The sequence below is a fragment of the Suncus etruscus genome, chromosome 1, assembly GCF_024139225.1.
Source record: "Suncus etruscus isolate mSunEtr1 chromosome 1, mSunEtr1.pri.cur, whole genome shotgun sequence".
Lineage (NCBI taxonomy): Eukaryota > Metazoa > Chordata > Mammalia > Eulipotyphla > Soricidae > Suncus > Suncus etruscus.
In genome coordinates this window covers 78,886,106-78,909,503 of record NC_064848.1, presented here as the reverse complement: position 1 = coordinate 78,909,503, position 23,398 = coordinate 78,886,106, and the positions used below count along the sequence as shown (strand labels likewise).

Here is a 23,398-nt window from a genome sequence, read left to right as displayed (position 1 = left end):
ATCCGGTGTCCCATATGGTCCCCTGTGCCTGCCAGGAGCTATTTCTGAGTAGACAGCCAGGAGTAACCCCTGAGCATCACCGGGTGTGGCCCAAAAACAAAACAAAAAAATAATAAAATAAAAAAAATAAAAAAATAATAAAAAAATGCTATCAAAAAATAGGCGAGGAGATGTACATACACTTCTCAGAGAAAGACAAGCAGATCGCCATTAGGCACATAAAAAATTCTCAGCATCACATATCATTATAGAAATCCATATCAAGACAACAATGAGATATTATCTCACACCAGTGAGAACAGCACATATCAAAAATAGCAGTAACAAGCTTGATGGCAGGGATGTAGTAAAAAAAGGAACTCTCATCCACTTCCGGTGGGATTTTTGTCTAGTTTAAACCCCCATTAAACTTAGAATTGAGCTCAATATTACTCAGCAATTCAACTTTTGGGGATCTACTTCCTGAAATTTAAAACATTAATCCAAAAGAATCTATGCACACCATTATACATCACTTCACTTAGATACAGACTCAACCTAGGTGTCCACCCAGAAATGAATGGATTATAAAGATATGCTTTATGATTGGTATCTGATATACAATGGGATACTATTTAGTTTAAAGGAATATTGAAATCATGCCATTTGCTGCAACATTATTGGAACTGGGAGATACCATGTTGAATAAAATAAGCCAGAAGAAAGACAAATACAGAATGATCTCATTTATCTATGTATATAAAATAACTTTATTAAGAAATATAAAGTTGTATGTATATAAATAAAAGTAGTTATTTACCCCTGATCCTTGGATCCGATCTATGGAACCAGCATGTTTTTCTACATCAGCACCAGGAATTCATCTTCTATCAGGGATGGCCATAATGCTGCCCTGGCATCTACTTGCTCCAGAGTGGATTCATATGACATCTTAACAACTTGGTAACAGCAACAATTTGCTTTCAGAGCAGGGTTCCCTGCATTGCCACCTAATGGTGAAATGAGACCAGAAGATACTCCTTGTTACCCTGACTTTGACATAGGATTTGTACACCAGGATCCTAACTACACAAACCTGGCCACAACAACTGTGATTGTGAGGAACTTTTACTGGGACCTCAGAAAAAGACTTTGGGGTTAGACAACTTAGTATGCCTGGAGCCTTAGTATGCCAGGATGCTTTATGGGTAAAGTCTTTCTGTTTTTAGGCCAAAAGTCTTTCCTTTCTATTTCCTACATAGTTTGTAGTGCCCATGCAAACAAACAAACAAACAAAACCCCTCCATACACACCTTTATTTAATTGGATTTTTTAAATTTCTTATCTTTTAAATTGGGGCTTCCTCCTTTTTCCTAGAAACTTGAGACACAGATTACTTTATTTTAGGACATATTCAGCATTTTTCTATAAAACTAAAAGTAAAGATCAAGGAAAGGCTGGGGGGTCAGGAGCCTAGTGGTCTTGGATGCATTGGCTGAGAAATAAATAAGGACAGAACTAAATATCCAAGCCAAAATCAAAGATAATAGAATCAAGAGACCTAAACTTTAACAATCTAAACATAAAGGGGCCTGTTATACTGGGAGGCCAGGGGGCAAAGGATGGTAATATAGGATGTACTCTGGGGCCATTGGTGGAGGGAGGTTGACATTGCTGGTGGGAAGGGCCCTTACTCATTGTATATTCAAATTCAACTATGAAGGATTCTGTTAATTACAATCATTCCAATAAAATAAAATGAAATAATGTAGTATTGTGGGGATTTCTAGATTACCCTTGATCCTAAGCCTAGATAAGAGGACAGAGAAGGAAATATATCAAGGTGTGAAAAAAGAAGATGAGAAAGGGAAGTAATAGGGACCAGAGGTCAGGGCTTCCATTATATAGACGGTGTGGGTAAGTAGTATAGCTGTAAATCCAAAGCATGGACTCAATAACATTGAAAATAAGGGAATTTATGCTGAAACCAACAAACTTTGAAATGTATATGCTTGTCCAGGTGTCAGTCAGAGGGTTGGTGGTGAGGGGGAGGGCTTGGTGGAGGACGATAGAGCATGAGAAAATTGATGATGAGAATTGACACTGGTGATAGGATTGTTGTTAAAATATTATATACCTAAACTTAATTATCAACAATTTTGTAAATAATGGTTCCATAACTAAATAAAAAAAGAAATACAAATATTTATTTCTCAGTGATCTATCTATACAAGGCTCAATCTGAGATAAAGAAACCAATGTGGTTGAGGTTGATTTTTTTAGCTTATGCCCAATGTGGTTGAATTTTATATAAGCCTGTATAATAAACATTTTGTCTACTGAAATAAACATATTTCTATATTTATTTGCACTTATTTGCTTTTAATTAAACAGCTTATCTAATCTCGTTAAGCTATTTGTTTATTTTGTGAAGTAGCCAAAGGCTTGTGATTTTTATTTATTTGTATATTTGTTTGTAATTTTTTCTAATTAAATTACATAAATACTTTATTAAAGAAACCAGAATATTTGAATGACATGTTTGTGGAATAATTTTTCCTTAGCTTATTGTATGTCATTATATCTACCAAACATATTTTGGGGGATGGTTAACTTTTTATGAGTTAAAAGACTAGATGATTCTTTGAGATTACACAATAATGAGGTGATGTCATTAAAAGCTGACTTCTCCAAAAAGCTTCTGCTTGTCATTACGAAAGAATGGGGCAATATTTCTTGAATTGGACAAGTTTTATGCCACTGTGAGTCATTCAAGTTACTGGAAAAGTTGATTGACTGCTGAAAATTATTACACATTTTCTGCAATTCTCCAAGTATTTGAGGGCACTCCGGTGGAAGAGCTTCTCATTCCTTCAGTATCCAGCCATCGTCTTGACTTCAAGATTTGTCTCTGCAAGAAAAATTAAAGAAAATCCTAAAGCAAAAAGATTGCAGTTATTTTGGATTTATGAAAAGTAATGCAATCAACTGACAGGAATTTGGAAGGAAGAGCCTGAAGACATGTTGAAGAGTTCAACACCTTCAACCAGCTTTATTCATTCAGTTCACAAGCCGCACAATGAAGTGTTTAAAGTTTTCCAGCCAAAGCAGAGGAAGAAGCATCTGTTAATCAGGCAGAAGGACTTGACTTCAGTCTGTACCAGTGGAGACTAAAGTCATATATAGTCTCTGATGCAAGAACGCTGTCATTTTAAATTCTGATCCACCTTTGATAAAGCAGAGCACAAAACAATCCCCTTACTACAGACACTAACGGGATGTTCATTCAAAAGCTATTTGGGGCTTTGGGGTTTTGGCACAGTGGTAGCGTCTTCCTTGCAACTATGAGGCCACAAGTTCAGTCACAAGTTCACCTCACATGCTGAGTTTAATTCAAGGGGCACTTCCACTTGTGATCCCTGACATTGTGACCTAAAGATTGTGATCTCTGGTGCACAGCAATCAGCTAACTGTGTGAGAGGCTGACAACCAATGTGTGGAACCCTTAGTCATTGCAAGAGGAGGAATAAAGAAAAAAAAAAAAAGGAAGTTTATAACAACTAGTAAAATAGTACAGGAAAAAATGCATTTATACTCTTTATGTTCTCACGACATTTGACCAATAAAAAGAAATTTTTTGATCAATAAAAAGAAATATAATTAAGGGAAAATTGTTTCTGTCTATATGGGATGTTTATCTCAAGAGATTTATTATTTTTGTTGGTCTATATTTATATATACTAGGCAATGACAAGTGGTAAGTTGTGTTGTTCTTGAATGAAAAAGAGATAAAAATATTACATTTTGTCAGTGTAGTATTAGCTATCCCTGTTTTCTTGAGACTGAAATTTTGGTATTTTGTTGACATCCCTTTCACTCCCTCAGTCTCAGACAAATTGGAATTGTCTCAGCTGATTGTTTCTCTGTTTTATTAGTTTATAAAAAAAATTTAAATGAAATATTTTATGCTTAAATTTAATAAAAATATTATCAGGTGAATCAGATATAGCTCATGCCATAAGAAATGCTGTAATAAAATGTATGAAGTATATCATATTGTAAGGAAGAGAAAGACAATTTTGACTTAACTTTTAGTTTAATGGTTCTTTGATTCTAGAAAATACTTCTGATCACCATGGAGAAATGAGAAGAACTACAATTAAAAGCAAATGTTCATACTGAATAGTATCATGTACCACTTTCTGGGGTAAACAAAGTCCTTTTTTTCTTGATAACCTAGCAAGCTAATAAGCTATATACTATAGGTGATCAAAACAAGTTTAAAGGTTATACCATGTCCAAAGTTATAAAGGTATCAAATGGTGATGACAGGATTTGAATTCAGATCTGTGTGGTGTGCAAGTTTTAGGTCTCATCTAGTCTTCCCCAACTTCCAATATTCATAAAAAGTTCTGAGCAATCATTCCTGCTACCTCCCTTATAGGTTACTGTTATGGACAATAATGTGATCCCCAGAGACCAAAGAAATAGTAACACAACATATATTTACATAGCATAGTTTACATTTCAAACTACACTTCTATTTTCTGCTATTATCCCAAAGATTCCAGAAAAAAAATTCATTTTTATCCTGTCTTGATTTATAAGGGGTAGGAAACAAAAATATGGATAACTATGGGCAAATGTTGGTGGACACATGAGGGAATGGAAAACTGGAGATATAATTCATGATTTTCTTTAGGATACCAAATCTAAACTCAGCAGAGTAGAAAAGACTCTACAAATCTCCAGGTGGTATTCTGAGCCATGTATGTTTCTAGTAGGACTTAGTTTTTGTTTCTCCATTTATTTCCCACACTATACTACGAGTTGAGAAAACTGGCTTATATATCTTATAATTTCTGTATTCCTAGAATCTGACACATGGATTATTAGTATACATTTCTTTAATGAATATTCTTCACTCAAACTTCTCTTAATTCAAATAATAATTCCCCTCACCACTAACATTCCATATCTTCTTGTTATGTAGTTTTTTTCACACAATTCTGGCAGTTTCCTCTTCATTTCCATGCAGTTTAGATTTTGATTTCTTTGTAATCTGAGAATCAAAGGTTTTTCCAAATGTGGTTTTGTCACTTCCTCCAGGAAGATCTCCCAGGTTCAAGTGTTGACTTCTCAATACCCTGAGTGTGTTCCCTTCTTTTCGTGCTCTTGACCCTGTTTCTTTTTTATAATAATTATTTATAACTTGCATAAATCAAAAAGGAAGAATGGAGACTCCAGTTTACTGTTTAGTTAAACAGTGACAGGGCTAGTCAATTCTGTTTGTTATTATGCTGTAATGTAATCACAATGCTGCCAGCTTTTTCGATTCTTATTTAATGGAACCAGAATTTGAAATTCTGAATTTGAAATGTTGATGACCCTTACCTGGGCTTAAAGACTCACATTAGGATAATTTTTGTTTGTTTTGGGGCCACACCAGCAACTGTTAGGGGTTACTTCTGGCTCTGCATTCAGAAATCACTCCTGTTGGGTTCAGGGAACCAAAAGGGATGCTGGCGATTGAATCTGGGTTGGTTTCAGGTCGACCTCGTGCAAGGCAAATATCCTACCCACTGTGTTACCCACTGTGCTAGTGCTCTCGCCCCTGATTAGGCCAAATTTGATTTCAAGATGCCAAGTATTCCAATATTTAACCACTAAATATATATTGAAGATACACTTATTATCTATGAAGTCATATTTTTGCATTTTTATACCATGTTATATGTATCCTGTTGAGGTCCTGTAGGTTATTAACATTCTTATTTTACACACAGAGAAAATTAAAGCTCAGGATTGTTAAGTGAATTAAATTCATTCACACAGCTAGTAGCAGCATTTGGCTACATTTCTGTAGTCTTGACACTCCTGGTCCAATCTGCAACCTTATGTCCCTTTTTCTGGACATGTAAAGGACAATTTGATTTTTTATCATGTCCTTCTAGAGGTGTCTCACACGTCTTTGCATGAAAGAAAGGAAATACACACACTTAGAAATAATACAACATCCACAGATTATATTTCCTTTTTTTATTCTAAGAAATCATCTGCATTATAATTTTCATGATTGTTTTCAATGATGTAGGAATCCACAATCAGATATGTAAGCCATTCCATTTCTTGGTGCAGCTCCTTCTATTCTCATTGCTCTTATGCATATAGTCTGTATTCAAAAGAGTTTCAGTAAATATGTATTGATTAGCTCTGCCAAGTCTTATAAAAGATTTTAATGCGTGGGTGTGCTTGTGCCTGAGAGAAGACTGTAGGGGGAAGGGAGAGGATGATGGAGAGGAGGTTTGGTTTGAGTATATGCTAAGTAGGAGTTATAAAATTAGAAGTAGAACTCTAGTGATAGTACAGTTGGTAGTAGAGCCCTTGCATTGCATGCAGCTGCCCTGCGTTAGATCCTCAGAATCCCATATTGATGCAGAACAAGTGATTACAAGTCTCTGTGTTCATCTACAATTCCCAAATTCTTCAGTATTTTCAAGAATAAAAATATGGAATAAGAAAGATGTTCAGATTCAGAGTTAATAGAAAGTTATTAGAAAGTAGAAGAAAAAGGAAAGGAACTCCTAATGTAGAGAAGAATTTAGTATAGAACTAAGTATGACTCATTTTTTATGAGTTTTTTTAATACAAAAATTGGGCCTTTTTGTTACAGAGATGGCAAGAAGTTAGAGTGGTTTGGCTGGTTTGAGTCTTAGGTTATCGCTCTAGCCATTTGCCTTAGGCATTATCTATTATCTTAGTCTCCCTGTGAACCTAAATTCTGGGCAGATTTTTATGGTCCTGGGAATTACAAGCATGATTAAAATATAAGACTGGATCTTGGGGATACGGTATGTGTATGTTAGGTCAATGTGGACAAATGAAATCCTTTGTAAGGGGGAAATAGAGGTTTGCATTTTTCTCTTTTGTTTTTCTTACATTTCTCCTCTACTCTACTCCTCTACTCCTCCCCTCCATCCTGCTAAGAGTGATCCCTGAGTACAAAGTCTCAAGAAAACTGCTGGGTGTGATTCCTAAAACAAACATTAAAATAAATTCGGGAAAGTACTCCTTTATCAATAAAAATGTTACAACTCAGCAGAGATATAACAGTTTCTTATAGAAAATGTATAATCTTCTTGGAAGATAGACATTATACACATTCACGTAGACACGTACTCTACATTCAACTTTCTCACTAATTGCCATAATCAGTCGGACTGTCTTTACTTACTTTTAACCCTAAGTTAAAATTTAGAAATAAATTGTTACTTTTGTCCTCTACCACGCTTTAGATACAATTGAGTACAGTTTCTTCTTTAAAAAAATGTGATTTTTGAAACCCAAATAGATTTTATTCTTTTTAGCCAAACATCATCTAATCTAATTTATATTTTGTGTTACTTAGCTATTCTGTAAAGAAGGCAACTTGTGACAATTTCATGTAAAAAAGGCTCCTCAGTACTTTCATTTGCATGATGCCAAGAGCTGTGTGTGTGTGTGTGTGTGTGTGTGTGTGTGTGTGTGTGTGTGTGTGTTTAGTGGGGTGGCAGAAGGGGGGGGATGGCTCTGAATCTGAATTAAAATCACTTTTTTCCTTGGGACATGCTCTTTTCTTTGAAAGCTTCCTAGATTCCCCAGTTTCTTTCCATCTGCCTGTGGGCCAAGAAGTCTTCACATTTCTTCTGCTGCCAACTCTTTAAAATTACACACGGCAGAGCACCTATGAGGGATCCCTTGAATCCTGTAGGAGTCTACAGCTTGGATTCTGGATCACCACTAATTTCAAGGGACAGAACCAAACATCTTTGCGTCTTGAAGGAGTGGCTAATGATAGTTTCTTCAGTCCTAGGAAGGAATGTGCTGTAGATCTGTTGATGTAAATGTAAGGCCTCAATGCAGAATAAAAAGAAGTTTAAGACCTAAATAGAGGACTTGTGCTTACTGTAGTTCAGTAATGAGATGAACTGGCCACAGGGCTTGTTTTCTACTCTTAATGCGCATTTTGGTAGGAGAGAACATTGGGTGGGAGGGAGCTCCAAGCAATACGCCATGTAAACTAGGATCCCTTCTCTGAAATTCTCATTCATTTGAGCTAGTGTTTCAATGCTGGACCCCAAGAATGCAGCACTGCTCAGACCCTATTGTTGTAGGTTATTACCTGGCCTATACCAGTGATGCTCAAGGAGGGCCCTCCAGTGCTCCACCCAGTGATGCTTTGGAGACCATGTGGTATGTATGACTGAACAGGGTCAGCCACATGAAGGGCTTACATACACCTTAACACCTGTACTATCTCTTTTGAGTTTTTAAAAGATTGTTGTAACTATTTTATCCAGCACAAGGGTCAAAAAATGTACTTCAAAACTATTAATTGCAGGTAGCATAATGCTTTCTAGACTTGCCCTAAGGGCAAGACTATGCCTGGGATGCATAGTCTTCAAAATTAAAATAAAACCACAAAAATCCTTGTCTTTACTCACAGTAGACATCAAGGGAATTACAGAACATTCCTGAAGTTGTGGACACTAGGGCTAAGTGGCTTCTCTCAGCATAATATTGTTTGACCTCAAATTTTTATTTTACATTTACCACTAGAAATATCAAATGATATTTAAGATAAAGCTCACTGAACCAGAGCAAGATTATAACATTGACATGTCACTTGCAAGAGAAAGCTGAGGATTTTAGTCATTTATATATTCCAGCAAAATAAAAATAATTTGCTACTTTAATGCATTTTGTTATAACAATGATTTGGTATAGTGAGTTTTCTTATCACATTGAGCAACTATGTTATTTTCAATAACGGATTATGCATTTAGTTTTCATAAAAACCAACAACAACAAAATAACCTCTACTAATACAAAAATATCCTAAGAATGATGCCCCTAGAAAGTAAATAATTCACCAAATGTCTGCTTTCTCATTAGTTGGCAAAGGATACCAAATGCCCCTTATTTAATCTTTTATGGTCCTCACACTGCATTTCATTAATCATTCTAGAAGAACAGGGGTAAAAAAGGAAGTTATTCACACAAACCTGTCCTACCACTTAGAAGCTTTACTTGGGGCAAAGGTTTTGTCTCTTCTCTTAGGCTGTTTGCTCACAGGATGAATGAGAATAACACTGATAGTGCTTAGGTCCATGGGTTTTAAAAGAATCTGATACCTTGCCTTTGGGTTTTTGAACGTTTAAGTTTCTCTTCCTTCTTAATGACTACCTGCATTTCTTCTCTATCTTAGAACCCTTCATATCAACTCACAAATTATCCTTAAGTGACTCTCTACTTGCCATCTCTCCCCACCAACGGCTATATCCACCAGAAATGGGTGGGGAGGGAAACTCAATATTTAGAAGTATTTATTTACAAAGTCTCAGCGACTTCTAAACATGTAGAGTAAAGGGTGTAAATTTTAGAATTAGGGCATAATCTGAGAAAGGAAGGAAGAGATTGAAGTGAATGAGAAGACAGGCACTGAAGTAGAAACTGGGGTTTAGATTTACTTGTCTCTGCATTAATGAAATAACTAAGAGTCTTGCTATTCTTTCCTTTTTCATTCCATGGCTTTTTAAAACATTTAAAAATAATTTTTATTGAGACCAATGTGAATTACAAGTCTTTCATAGTTGCATTTCTGGTACTTTGTGACAGTGAATTAGGGTCATTCCCACCATCAATGTTGACCTCCCTTTGCCATAGTTCCCAGTATGCATCCCACCCTTAGCCCCCTGGACTGCTAGTATAACAGGTCCCTTTTGTATATAGCTTGTTATAGTTTGGATCTCTTGATTCCATTGTCTTTGACATTGGTTTGGGTGTTTAGGTTTGACCATTTTTTATTTCCAATCAATGCTCCTCAGACCACTTGGCTCTGGGTTCCATCCACTTCTTTTCTCAGTTTGTAGGAAGACATGGAAATATGAGGCAGAACAAGATGATTCATATTCTATGGTTCTGTAAAAAAAAAAGTAAGCTGTCTAGAAGCTATAAATATAAATAAAATTAAAAGAAGAAAGAAAAAAAAGAAGAAAAATAATTTAAAAAATGGGAGGGGCAGGTGTTGCAAGTTTTTTTGTTTTTGTTTGTTTGTTTGTTTTTGCATAGATGCATTAAATATTGGGGAAATTAGAAAGGAAATTCTGGGCCAGAGAGATAGCATGGAGGTAAGGCGTTTGCCTTTTATGCAGAAGGATGGTGGTTCAAATCCTGACATCCCATATAGTTCCCTGTGCCTGCCAGGGGCGATTTCTGAGCATAGAGCCAGGAGTAACCCCTGAGCACTGCTGGGTGTGACCCAAACCACCCCCCCCAAAAAAAGGAAATTCCCTTAGCCTAAGAGATAAAGGGTGTTTCTACCCTTGGAACATATTGCCATGAGACTGACTTTAGGCTCCAAATATGTTAGTTGTCAACCCCAAGATCTCTTTCTTTATGGTACCAGGAAATGTTCTGCTCAGTTATGGTTGTCAAAGTCAGTCCTCTGTAATTTGATATCTTGTTTTTTTGCACAGATCCTAGGATGAAACTTAGGACAGAATCTTTCTTTATGGTCCCAGGAAAAGTTCTGTTCAGTTGCAGTTGTTATAGTCAGTCTTCTGTAATTAGTAGTCTTGTTTTTTGCACAGATCCTAGGACAGAGGGTTTTCTGATTTCATCTCATCATTAGTTGATGAGGAAGGGAAACCTGCCATTAGATCAAGATTGTTGCTATTTACTCATTGTCAGGGTGTCATATGAACCTACCCTGGCTCAGGTTGGTGCTAGAGCAACCTTGGAATAAGGAGTTTGATTTCTGTTGTTGGTGCAGGGAACTGTGCCAGTTTTAAGGTTAGGATCTGGGCCTGGGGTTGGAAGGTCTATGTCCAGTCACATGAGGTCTAAATTGAGTCCTCATGACAAATATTCAGGGTGGAAGGTACCCCTGTATTATAAAATTTATGGCTTCTTATCCCTATTAAATAAGAACTTGTTTCTATATGTAAGATTTCCCCATTTTAGTGTGCCTATGCAAAAAGGAATGATGCCATGTTATATAATTAGTACTTTAGGGGATAAAATGACAAGCTATACAATCTCTGTGCCCTGGTTTTGACCTGAGCTCAATCCAAAGCAAGACTTTTCTACTATAATTTTTTACTAATCAGAACCAAAACAGGGGACCAAAGGGGGGATGGAGGAGGCTACCTCTATATATAAAAATGAATACACTAAGCATTATATCTATTAAAAAATAAACATAGAAAAAACATTGCTATTTTTATTAATTCTTTTGAGATAGTCTGAGGGGGAGGATAAGATCCAGGGCACATATTCGTCCTGCACCATGGTCTTATGAGTCTTAGAAATTAGTTTAAGCATTAAGGGATCAGGTAGTAACTTTGAGCTGGGGGTTCCTCTGAAACTGTGTAGTAAGAAGCAATAGTTCATATTGAGAGGAGGTAGAAGAAAAAGGGCCACATAGAATGAATCAGCAGGAGTGATGGCTACAGCTTCTTGCCAGGACAAGAGATGGGGAGCTGAGATGATGTCCTTTCACTTTAGGAGCTGAGTGGCAGTTTACTAGGGTCCTTTTTATAGCTTTGACTCCAGGGAGCATATGACACTATTTTTTGCGTGTATATACAAAATTCTGGTTAAAATTCTTCTTTAAGGCTTTCTTATTTTATCATCATATATGTAATTATTCCACTTCCCCCACTGTATAAACAGATCAGATTTGCTTTATTCAATACTTTATTTATTTATTTATTTATTTATTTATTTATTTATTTATTTATTTATTTATTTAGGTTTTTGGGCCACACCAGGCATCACTCAAAGGTTACTCCTGGCTCCATGCTCAAAATTGTTCCTATCTCTATTGCCTTTGGGTCTTATTACAATAATATCTTTTTCTTTTTCTTTTATTTCTTTCTTCTTTTTTTGTTTTTGGTTTTGGTTTTTTTGGGGGGGGGCACACCCAGTGACTCTCAAAGGTTACTCCTGGCAATGCATTCAGAAATCGCTCCTGGACGCCAGGGGATTGAACCATGGTTCATCCTAGGCTAGCAACTGTAAGGCAGACTCCTTACCTCTTTGCTTCACTGCTTCAGCCCCATGTTTTATTTTTTTAAATCCCATAGATGAGTGAGATTTTTCTGTGTCTATCTCTCTCCCTCTGACTCACTCAGCATAATATGCTATGAAGCTTACCACAAAGAGTAATCAGTTCATTTAGAGAAATAAGTACACTCACAACTATCATGACAATGGTAGTGAGTGAGAGAAATAGAATGACTGTCTTATATATAGGCAGGGGTGAGGGATGAGGGAGATGGGGGCATGAGTGGTGGGAGTGTTGCACTGGTGAAGGAGGGTGTTCATTTTTTTTCAGGGGAGAGCTCAAACGCAGTCCCCTACTAACTATCATGACAATGGTAGTGAGTGAGAGAAATAGAATAACTGTCTTAAATATAGGCAGGGGTGAGGGATGAGGGAGATGGGGGCATGAGTGGTGGGAATGTTGCATTGGTGAAGGAGGGTGTTCATTTTTTTTCAGGGGAGAGCTCAAACGCAGTCCCCCACTACCATAAATTACGCAGTTGAGTTTCCCACATTTGGGAAAATCGCAGGGGTCAGCATGCCCCCGGAGTCCAATGGCAAGCCTCACCCAGAGGAAACCACCTTCCTGATCATAAAATCACCCCCTGCCAGGTAAGTATTGGATGTTCACTTTTATAATTGAAACACAACAAACATGTTTGTAATCATGGAGCTTAAATATATTAATTGAAAAAAAAAAGAAAATGGCAGGCTCAGGGGATGATATTGGATGCTGGGGATCAAACCTTGGTTCGTCCCAGATTGGCCATGCTCAAGACAAATATCTTACTGCTGTGCTATCACTCCAGTCCCTATTCAATACTTTATTAATGGACATTTTACTTATTTCAATAGTTGAGCTGTTTTAAATAATAGACTAATAAACATTGGAGATGGGGATCAAACTCTGGTGTTAATGTTTTAGTATTCTTTGTCTAATTATCCAAAAAATGGATTATTAAATTCTAATAAAAGTCCATTTTAGCTTTTTAAAGAAGGTCCACAATATTTTACAAAACAGGAGCACTAATTTTTGCCCAGTATTTCCATCAGCAGGGCATAGAGATTTTTGCCCCCACAATTTCTCCAGTGCTGTTATTATTTTTTTTAATGTAAGCTTTAGAGGTATAAGGTTTGGAGATTATTACTTTAACCAAGTATAACAATAAAACTAAAGTAATATTGACCATTTTAAGTAAGACTCTGGGGTCACTGAGTCTGGTGTTGAGTGAGGTCTTTAATTGATTACAAATATTAGTGTTCCTTTATAAAACATTGATTCTCCCGTTTCCCAGATCAGCACCTTCCTTTCACCAACACTTCCTATGCTATGAATGACCACTATAGTAATTATGATCCCATCTTCCCGTTATTTTGTCCCCTCCCAAGTCCACTCTTTACCCCCAGTTGCTGACTCTCATCCTCCTTTTGTGACCCTAACAACAAGTGTTTCCATGTGCATCTTAGTATATTTCTCAGGTTCATCTGACCAAACTGCCTTGTTTCCACAGCTCTCCTGTGTAGCATTACATAACCAGTGGATATTTTATGCCATACATTGTTTTATGCAAAGAAGTGGGGCATAATTAGTGTGTGGAAACTTTTTTTTTTACCTTTGACCAATACTATTTAATAAGAATTGATGAATTCTTTTTTCCATTGTATTTAGCTTTTTAAGTTTTATATATATATAAAGTCTGTGGTTACAAGGTTGTTCATAAAAAACTGTATCATGCTTTTCCTTTTTTTTTTTTTTTTTTGGTTTTTGGGTCACACCTGGCAGCAATCAGGGGTTATTCCTGACTCTATGCTCAGAAATCTCAGAAATCGCTCTTGGCAGGCTCGGGAGAACATCTGGGATGCCTGGATTTGAACCTCCGTTCATCTGCATGTAAGGCAAACACCTTACCTCCATGTTATCTCTCCAGACCCTATGCTTTCCCTTTTAAGTATAGTTTAACAAGTTACAACAGAATTAACATTTATGAGTTTGAAGTACAATTAATACACTTCACCATGATAAGCATAAAAGTTCTCACCACTGTTCTTTTCCTCTTCTCATCCATGCTCTTCCTACTACTTTGAAATCCCAGTTTTGTAATCCAAGATCAAGAATTTGTCATTGTTCAGTGCCATCTGTTCCCTTGTTTGTTTCTCTATCATAGATGACTGAGGTCATCTGGTATTTATCCTTCTGTCTCTGACATTTCATTTTACATTATACCTTCTAGTTTCATCAAGATTGCATCTTTTCTTATCATTGCATAATATTTCATTATGTATAAATACCACAACTTTATCCATTCATTTGTCATTGGACATTTGTTTCTCTCTCTTGACTATTTTATTGCAATGCACAATATGTGTGAATAAACCTTTTTAATTCATGTTTTGTTTTTTTTTTTTGAATTTTGGAGTAGATGTCAATAAGTGAGTCATGTGGAAGCTCTAATCTTAGCTTTTCTAAGTTTTATTCATTTTGTTTTCTATAGAAGTCAGAGTAGATAACATTCTTACCAGCAGGAAAAAAAGGGTTCTTTTTTTTATTTACCACATCCCTGACAACTTATTCTAATTGGTGATGATGTTGAACCTTTAATATCTTGTATTTTTTAATATAAATATACCTTGGGACTGTGAGCAGCCATTGAAGAATATGAGGGCACCATAAAGGAGAACTAGCAGGTGTTGATTAGAGAGGGAATCAACAGAGGAATCAGAAAATGACATTTTCAAGACAAAGGAAATGTGAGGAAGTGATGCAATTTTGGAGGTGTGAGAAAAGCAAAATTAAGGGGGCTCTATAAGGCTCTTCAAAATACTCATTCTAAGGTGCGGTGGCCAAATTTACTCAAGTAGCACCCCTGCACAGTGGAGGAATTACTACAGAAGTTTGTCTTAGTTTGGGCTGCTACTACAGACTCTGATAGGCTGTGGGACTTATGGACTATGGACATTTATTCCCCACAATTATGGAGAATAAAAGGCCAACCTGGTGCCAACATGGTAATATTTTGTGAGAACTCACTTCCTGATTGAAGATTTCTTATATCCTTACCTGGCAGAAAAAGGGCTACTACTGATTCTGTTAATAAGTGGACTCCTCATAACTTAATTATTTCTGAAGTTTATACTTGGCAAACTATATCATTAGGGTTTAGAATTTTACCACAGATGTTTTGCCATGCATTTAGCTATAGGACCTTTGCTCTAGGTGAAGCTAGAGATGGAATACCATAATATATATCACCTTAATGTCTCCTTGAGATGTTCTGCTTTATAACTATAGTTCCAGTGTAATTATCAATCGCGTCCCCTTTAATCTCAAAAATGTCTAGAAAAGGATGACAAGTTTCATGTTCTAGCCTCAAGTCAGCCCCTTTCACAGAGGATTTTGTGTTTATTTTTCCAGTATGAATCATTTTCTTTAATTATTGCCTAGTTTTACTCTCCTTAAAGTAAAATCATATAACTCATGAATAAGTACAAAATATAAAACATTGGAAATTTATGTGCTAAATTAATTTTAAGCTATTTTAAAACATACCACAGAGTATACATCATATATTACATACATACCTGACATTAAAGATCTCAAATGTTAAGAGATAAGTGGGACACTTATCATGTGCAGAGCATATCTGAAACATGTGCTTACTTGACTCTGTGTGCCTACTCACAAGAACACATTCAAAGGGAAAAAATTAGATTTAAAGAGATGGGAAGGAGAGTGAAAGGAATTGAGATCCAAAGAATGTAGTTAGTGTGGATATGAATGGCATCCAGAGACCAAAAGAGCATGTATGTTCTCACAATGCATGTAAGGAATACCCCGTGCTACATTTATATTACAATCTTTCACTAGATAATTAAAATTCTTATCTTTATTGAGTTAAGGAAAAACTTATTCTGCATTTTATCTACTTCTATGCTATCAAAAAAGGATATTAATCATAAATCATGGACTTCTTGAGTAAATCACTCACACATCTGACAGGTGTGAGGATGAGAATTTGCAAGGAATTTTACTTTCTCCATGTGCCATGTTTTCTATTCTCAACCTTTCCAGAATATCTTTTACTTAGTGAAGTTGCAGACTCAGAAAGTATTGCTATCATGAAAGAATCAGATATCTAGCAAGTGATGGCAAAAATAAGTCCAGAAGTCTTTTCTGTGGGTCCCCAGTGGACAAAATATATAGAAACAGTGCATAAATGCAAGAATTCTCAATTCCATTCATTGAGCATTAAACTCTCAAGTTCATTGAGCACATTAGTGATCTACAGATTGTTCTCTGTTCTCCCTGTGTCTGTTTAGCCCTTCTTGATATCTTTTCCACACATAAACCAGGATTATTGTATCTGACTGTTGTCACTTCTTTCCACCCTTCCCCTTCATTGACTAAAATAGTTCAACATATTCCATTGTGCTTGGTAATACCTCAAGCTTTAATGCAGCTTTAAAAGTACTAATGTGGCATAATCAAAACTACTTCTCCATCACCCCTTAAACCACTTCCATCCCCTTTGCTCTCTTTTCTCTTTGTTTCCATGAATACTCACTTGTCCCAGGAATTATGGAATAAAATTTCCTCTGCTTGGAAGTTTCTCACCTAAATGATCATTTCTATTTTCTCAACTATTAATCTGAACATTTACCTTTCAGGAAAATGTTAAAAGGTTTTAAAGCAGTCAAGGTGTGTGTGTGTGTGTGTGTGTGTGTGTGTGTGTGTGTGTGTATGTGTGTGTGTGTGTGTGTGTTCAGAGTGTAGGGAAAGATAAACTCAGCATTGTTTAGGGAAATTCCTGTTGGTGCTTGGGGACCATGTGTGATCCTGGTAATTGAATTGGGATCAGTATCATACAAGACAGGTTCCTTATTCCCTACACTTTTTCTCTAGTTTCTAAACAAGTTTCAATAAAATCCACTACTTTGTCTCACAATATTCATAACCATTATAATGTTATCTTTATTAGCATGATGATTTGATTGGTAACTCTCTTTGCTGTACTGAAAACATAAGTAGAGGCATTACTTTACCTTTCATCTAGCTTTATACTCAGTGTCTAGTTCAGTGGTAGTATGTAGTAAGTGCTCAAAAATATGCTGAATGAAAGGTCTTTGCTATGTAAAGACCGCATTAACAGAATCCTAAGTTACAGCCAGAAGAGAAGACGAACCAATGACATCATCAAATGGTGTTGGGAAGGTAGAAGTCTTTTAATTAAAATACATAAAACTGCCAATTCACATTGGATGGTGCAGTTATACAGCATTGCATCAATAGAGAAAGCTTTGTTGAATATTTATACTTCAGATATTTGAAGAAGTAGTAATATTGTGTAGTCATATCTGGTTCATGCTCAATATGGGTTAAGATTATATATTTCTCTAAAAAATTTCAATATCATCCAATTTGACCTTGGAAGTTCTGGAGAATCTTCTTATGAAGTGAAAAATATGAAAATAGCTTAGTAGGATATTCTAGATGGATTTTTTTCAGTCACTTGTTTTCATTCAACCTATAGTATTCTAGGACCAACTCTATATTGTACTGATTATATATTTATGAATAATCTTCCTGAAATGTTAAATATTTACACTATAGAGTTATGATTGAAGATATAGGCTTAAAAGTCATATAAAAATGTCTGCCACTTCTTGGTCTGCAAAAGAATGCAAGACACTTTCATCCCAGCACTATTTTCCCCCACAGATGTATTATGCCCTCCCTCTTGGCTTTATCTTGCTTACCTCTCCCAAGACCCCAGCTCAGAACAACATTTTTCTTTAGTTTTAGGAAAGCACAAGGCCACATGATATTTTCTTTTTTTCATACCTAAAAGAAAATATAACTTAGGGAACACCTATATTTAACTCTCAGACCCTGGAGTGGTTTGGACGCTGCCAACCACAATATGCTAATAATAACTTAATCCTAATTGTAATCACCAATACACCTCCCCTTAAAAAAATCATGACATTGAATCAGTGGTATCTTCAATGATACAATGCCATAGCAAGGAGAATCAAATGGAATGACAACAAACTAAGTAGCTAACATACTGCAAAAGAAAGAGTGACCATAACAGAAAGACACCTAACAGACTGGGAGAAAATAATTGCCTTCTATTTATTTGATACAAGGTTAGTAAACAGGATATTTAAGGCACTAGTTTAACTTTATTAGAAAAAAATATAACCAGCCCCATAAGAAATAGGAGGAAGAGATGAACAAAAACATTCTCAAAGGAAATACTGGTGGCCAAAATTTATAAGAAAGAATGTTCTGCATCATCATCATCATCATCATCATCATCATCATCATCATCAGTAAAATACAACTCGAAATAGCAATGAGATGTCTTCTTGCCCAGAGTTACTAGTGCACAATACAACAACAACAACAACTACAACAACCACAACCACCACAACCACTACCTGGTATTGTTGTATATTGGAGATATGGTACTCTCACTCACTGCTTGCTAGAATGTTGACTGGTCCATCCTCCTGAGAAAACAAGTAGACTTCTCAAAAAAAGCTAGGAATTGAGCTTCTACATGACCTAGCAACTCCACTTCTTGACATCTACCAAAGAACTCAAGTATTTTCAGAAAAGATATTTGCTCTACTATGCTCATTGCAGAACTATTAAAAAAATAACAGGTTTATTTGGAAAATGACTGGATAAAAATATAGTAATATTCACAATGGAATACTACTTAACTGTAAGAAAGGAAAAGTCAAGCAATTTGCTGCTATGTGGGTAGAAGTGGAGCACAGTAAATGAAGTAAGTAGTGAGTAAAGTAAGTCAGGAAGAGAAATATACAAACAAAATAATCTCTTTTATGTATAGCATGTTCTAAAACACAGTAGAGGAATAACAAATACCCAAAGACAAAATAACCTGAAAACTGGTTTTTGTAGGAAATTTGCTACAGGAAAGGGATAGAGGTAACATAGGACCAGAAACCTTTAGTGGAAATTATGGTGCTAGAACGTTTTATGCATAAAAACCTATCATTAGCACTTTTGTGAACTACTTTGCCTAAAATAAATTTTTTAAAAAAGAGAGTAGTGAAAAAAATCTCATCTATAAAATAATGTTCAAATGTTGATGCTATTCCTTACTAATATGTATCTCTAGTTACGGACACAGTATTGAATTTCACTGAGCTTCAATTTCCTCCTATGGCAAATGAAGAGAGAAGTAGTGCTTATATGATAAGGTCAATGTGAGTACTAAATAAGTTAAATGTGGGGTATTTTAATATTTTATTATTGTTTGGGATTCATGTTAGTATTTATATTTTTGCTAACCTTCTCTAAATTCTGGCATTGAATATTGATACTTTCTCTTCAAAAATTAATTAGGTTGCCTGGTTTTAACAGTCCCATTAAGGTACAACTGATAATATGAAGATAAACTTGTTCAAGATTCTTAGATTTTTTTTTGCTTCCCCCACCCCACATTCTTAGTTATTTTTCTCATGTGAAAACAGAGAAAGTAAGAATTTTCAAAAACGGGTGAAAGATATTTTTTTGACTTATACCATATAATTTGTGGGGATCTAATTGTATACCTACTTCTGGGCCCTGAGAAAACCAGGAGGACACAAACCATTATTGTTTCATGGAATGTCTATAGCTTTCTGGACAAGATGGTGATCTGCCTTGATAGCTATGAATTACACTAAACTCTTTCAACCTTTGAACTTTCATTAAGCACCTGTGGGAATAAAATTATAAATTTTCCAATGAGAAATACACTGAACTTTCTCTTTAAGGAGGTCATGATATAGTCAATATTTCAGCCATTTGTAAGGGAATTCTACTAGCTCAATACTGAATTAAAAAGTAAGAAAATAGCCAGGAAGAGGAAAAAGATATTGCAGAGATATAGCAGAGATATATACAAAACACAGAGAGAAGATATGAAAGGAAAAGGATTAATTTTATATTCTTGCAGAAATAAACAAAGTTCAGAAGGGGTGAACCGATAAACCACATAATGGGAAATATGAAAGGGAGACATATATATTGGAAGGTGAAACTAGATAGACAGTGGTGAGATATGGCAATCTATAGGCAGGAAGAGGTTAGGTTATGAAAGGCATTTTAAGGTAAACAAAGAAGCTTGGACTTAGGGTCATGGAGAGTCACTAAAGGATTTTAGCTGTGAATGTCAGAGTCAGATAAACATTTCAGAAAGATCACTCTTACTTACACAGAATCAATTGGGGTTGGACACGAAGTGAGACAGGAAGAATTGATGGGAGGTTGATACAGTGATCCAGGTTAAGCAATGATACTGGCTTGAGCCAAGGTGGCAAGCAATAATGAATACAAAATCAAATAGAATGGGTGAATTTTTTTTATTAACTATTGTATAAAGTTGGTTAGAGAATAGCTTGGAAGAATCAGTAAATACCCTGTTCCAAGTTTCTGACTTGAGTAAAATGTCCTAATAGCATTGCATTAGTTAGAAATTCAGGAAGAGGAGTTAACTTTTAAAAGATGGCTTAACTTTGACTTGAATAGCGCTGGCGAGGTGGCGCTAGAGGTAAGTTGTCTGCCTTGCAAGCACTAGCCAAGGAAGGACCGCGGTTTGATCCCCCCAACCCCCGTGTCCCATATGGTCCCCCCAAGCCAGGGGCAATTTCTGAGCCCTTAGCCAGGAGTAACCCCTGAGCATCCAACAGGTGTGGCCTGGAAAACAAAACAAAACAAAACAAAACAACAACAACAAAAAAAGACTTGAATAGCTTTAGGACAGACCAGTTGAAATGTATATTGAGCAGACAGTTAAACCCATTTGAAAATGTGAAGAGCAAACTTCCATTAGCATAAGTGGTGACTGAAACTAGAGAAAGTCTGGAATAAAATGAATTTCTTTGTTGAAGGGAAGTTTGGAACAACTGAATGAATAAGTGGAAGGAGAGAAGTCACCCAGGAGACAAACAGAACAAAAAATAAATCAAGTGTGAGATGGGGGGGCAGAGAAATAGAGATAGTACAGCTGTAGGGCATTTGCCTTTCACATGGCTGACCTGGGACTGACCCAGGTTTGATCCCTGACATCCCATATGATCCCCTGAACCTGCCAGGAGTGATTTCTGATCGAAAAGTCTGGAGTAACCCCTGAGTGCCTCCAGGTATGGCCCAAAAATAAAAAACCAAAAAAAAAAAAAAAGCGTGAGATGGATCTTGTTTTCTGTTTTCAATAACTAGATATACATCACCTAGAGAGGGTGAATTGATCTGGTTGTGTCTAGCTGAAAAGGCCACAGATCTTTGAGAAGCCAGACATTACACAGCTTAAACCTGATAGATTTTTTAATCCTTAAAATGGATTATATTTTTAAATTTTTGCTGTTGAATTGATATGTAGCATATTGAATTATAGTGAACATATAATGATGGTCAAATAACCAAAACAGGTTTAAGAAAAGATTGGTTTTCTACCTTAGCAATAGCATGTAGACAAGTACTACCACAAAAAGTGGAAATCGCTTTCTCAGAAGTACTGATTTACTTACTGCCTAGGCTGTTTTTTTTTTTTTAAGTCTTGGAAACTCTTAAGCCTAATATCTTCACTACCTTTTTAATAGCAGTCAGCAAGATGCTCAGAGCAGTTCAAAGTTTTAGAATAAAATGTGATCCATTTTTAAAATTTTGACAAGTGAGATTTATATGGCTGCATGGTCTAATCTCTATCTTTCACCTCTCAACTGCCAAATTTGTATCAGAATGGATAGAGGATTCACAGGAAAATTCTCTCTCAGCAAACCTGCCCCCACAACACCACTGAGTTTATTTCATATCTACTTTTCAGACAAGCTGAGCTACTCTTCACATGAATAGGACATTAAGTGTATGCCAGGAGTTTAAATTATGTTATGGAGATCATACCTCTGTCCCAGAAAGGAAAATTCAACCTTAAATGATGGGACCAGAAGTCATACTTAGAATTTCCAATTGTTCTGTCTTTTATCCTCACCTCCCAAAGCTTGCAGATTTTGTTAGGAACTCTCTCTACAAGCAAATATGCTATTATTACTATTCTTTGACTTAACAAGAATGTTCTTTGGCAATTCAAAGACATGGACAAATAAGAGAAAAATGTAAGACTTCAGTTGGTTTTCCATATTTATTTTCTGGACACCAAGAATTTAATGCATATTTAGACATGTGCACAAATCAGAGTGACTAGGTAGCTTGAGCATTAATCTGCCTGCAGTAGTAAGGGGCTCATATAAAGAAACTAGACTATGTATCTTGGCAAATTCAGGTGCTTCTGGGCAAATGCTCAGAGTTCAGTTTGTATGAGTGTCTTGGGATCCTTAGTGAAAAAAGTCAGTAACTCAAAATGTGCTCGTGTTTGGTACCTGTTTGAATCTTATATAAAGCATGAGGAAATAAAAATTACTTCTGAGTATCAAAGGAAGTAGAGAAGGAGCTGTTGGTAATATATATAAAGGGTCACATCTTGGTTTAAAAGTCATAAAAATTATCAGACTTAAACACCAAACTCAAAGTCAACAATAACAGAATCGATACACTATCTCTAATAAGCTATACACAGAGGAAAACAGTTACACTAGCACTTCGGGGGGCAAAGGAGGGAGATATAGGACACATGCTGGGAACAGGGATGGAGGGAAGACAACCCTGGTGGTGGGAGTGGCCCTGATTCATTGTCACTATGTACCTTAAATATTACTGTGAAAGATTTGTTATTCACTTTGGTCACAATAAAAATTATTTAAAAAAGGGAAAAAATAAAAGCTACAACATAGCCAAAATTATTTTTATTATGATAGTACTTATACTTATGTTTTATTTATTAATTTTTACTTAATTTCGGTGAACATACAGCAAAGGGATATTATGTCCTTCCTCTCTTTCAGACACCTATCAGTAGAAAAGAAACACTTTGAACTCAAATACATTAGATTCTAGGGCCTGTGTTCTTTCCCTATATATAATATGAGAAATAAACCATGATTTGGATAGGTGATAGGCTAGGAGGTACTTCACCTAAGGTATCCTAGATGATCAAAGACTTTATAGACTTTATCACATAAACAGGCTCTATTTCATAAAGTCTGGCATGAGAACTGACTGCCAAGTCTATTCTCAGGCCAATGTTTTATAACTGTTTCTAATCACAACTTCCTTCCAACTTGTTTTTTTTTTTTTTTTTGTACCTCCTAAACTGTCCTACTGGTTGGTCTCTCTTTTCTCATGGCCTCCAATTAGTGTGATTTTCACCATTGGAATATACTACTCTCATTACCCGAGCAGTATGTCTGAGAAATATTGCTC

General features: G+C 35.9%; 1 non-coding gene across 1 annotated transcript; it reads right to left on the bottom strand.

Annotated features, from left to right (window-relative positions):
• Positions 1-12,520: 12,520 nt before the first annotated feature.
• On the bottom strand, positions 12,521-12,686 carry LOC126030866 (U1 spliceosomal RNA). The gene has a single exon (XR_007503197.1). It is a non-coding gene; the product is annotated as a U1 spliceosomal RNA (small nuclear RNA).
• Between the last annotated feature and the right edge of the window lie 10,712 nt (positions 12,687-23,398).